This window comes from Octopus bimaculoides, chromosome 2 (genome assembly GCF_001194135.2).
Source record: "Octopus bimaculoides isolate UCB-OBI-ISO-001 chromosome 2, ASM119413v2, whole genome shotgun sequence".
In the NCBI taxonomy this organism is placed as follows: domain Eukaryota; kingdom Metazoa; phylum Mollusca; class Cephalopoda; order Octopoda; family Octopodidae; genus Octopus; species Octopus bimaculoides.
Window position 1 is genome coordinate 34539136 of NC_068982.1, and position 1635 is coordinate 34540770.

A 1635-nucleotide genomic window follows, 5' to 3' on the forward strand; every position below is an offset into this window, starting at 1 on the left:
TATATATATATATATATATATATATATATATATATATATGCATAAGTATATATATAAATGTGCATATATACACAAACATTCACACACACACACATATAGGCATGTGTATTCATGTATATATCTATATAAATGTGTGTGTGCGTGAGTGTGTATGTGTGTGTATGTGTGTATGTGTGATGAAATCACTAAGAAAGAAAAAAAAAAGAAAAACAAAAGATAAAAATCACGTCCAGAATAATTCTAAATGAATGAAATAGAATAGTTTACTATAGAAATCAAGAAGAAAAAAGGAAGAAAGATAAGCAAGCAAAAAAGTAAGTAAAAGCAGACGATATAAATAAAGAAGCAGACATCAGGATGCTGATGGAATGTCTATTATTAAGAAGTAATCCATGATAAATATAAATCAAATGCCATATAAAGAACACATGTTGTACCTTGGGGTTGACTATCGTAGAGGTGACAATCCCTTCTAGATGAAGCTGAGTGGAGTTTGATTTGAAAGCTTGAAATCTATATCAAAGAAATAATCCTTTCTAATAAAAGCACAAGGTTTGAAATTTGCTGGAAGGAATAGCAGATTACATCGACCCCAGTGTTTCACTTGTACTTAATTTATCGACCCCGAAAGGAAGAAATTCAAAGTCGACCGCGGCAGAATTTGAACTCAGAACGTAGCAATAAATGAAATATCGCTGCCAGCACGCAGCCTTACATCAGAGAAATAATGCAACAGATAAGCACAACTTTATTGTATTAGTAGTATAAAGTTATTTGGTGCCTTGAAAAGAGGACTTCGAAACAATAGCTGTTGTGGTAGCAAGTAAAAAGAAATAATCTCTTCTATTTCTAGTTTAAAAAAAATATTTTACTTGTTTTAGTAATTGGACTGCGGAAAAGAGGATAGTACACTTAATTTGATGAGCGGAAACTATGTTTAATCATTTAAGCTTCTATCTGTAATGCAAAGAAGTGTCTTTAGTTAAAAAAACACAAAAAGAGACAAGGGAAGCAACTTCGAAATTCAAAGAAATTAAAAATTAAATAGAAGGAAGCAGTGAGAGTGAGTTTTATCTTTGGCAAGTGCAGAGACAACTACAAACATGTTTCGATATTATTAGATCTCTTCAGTGAAGCCTTACAAGATACTAGAATGACTGAAAACGAAAATTTTGAGGGAAAACAGACTAGTTGCCAAAGTTATACACACTTAACTACAAGTTTTGTAAAAACGTTGTTCCTTGGCGGACAATTTTTATAACGTAGTTGATCATTCTTCATACTATTTGGCAAGATTAGAAATTTGAATTTGAAATTAACCAATAAAGGAAAATATGCATACACAGCACATATTTGATTTTTTTTCATTTACTATTTAAAATTTCTAGTTAGAGGTAATAACGTATAGCACTATTTCATCATTTTTAGAAATCATCAGCATGGAGTGGCCGTGTGGTAAGAAACTTGCTTCCCAACCACATAGTTCCGGATTCAGTCTCACTATGTGGCACCATGGGCAAGTGTCTTCTACAATAGCTTCAGGCCGACCAAAGCTTTGTGACTGGATTTGGTAGAAGGAGACTGAAAGAAGCTCGTCATATATATATATATATATATATATATATATATGTATGT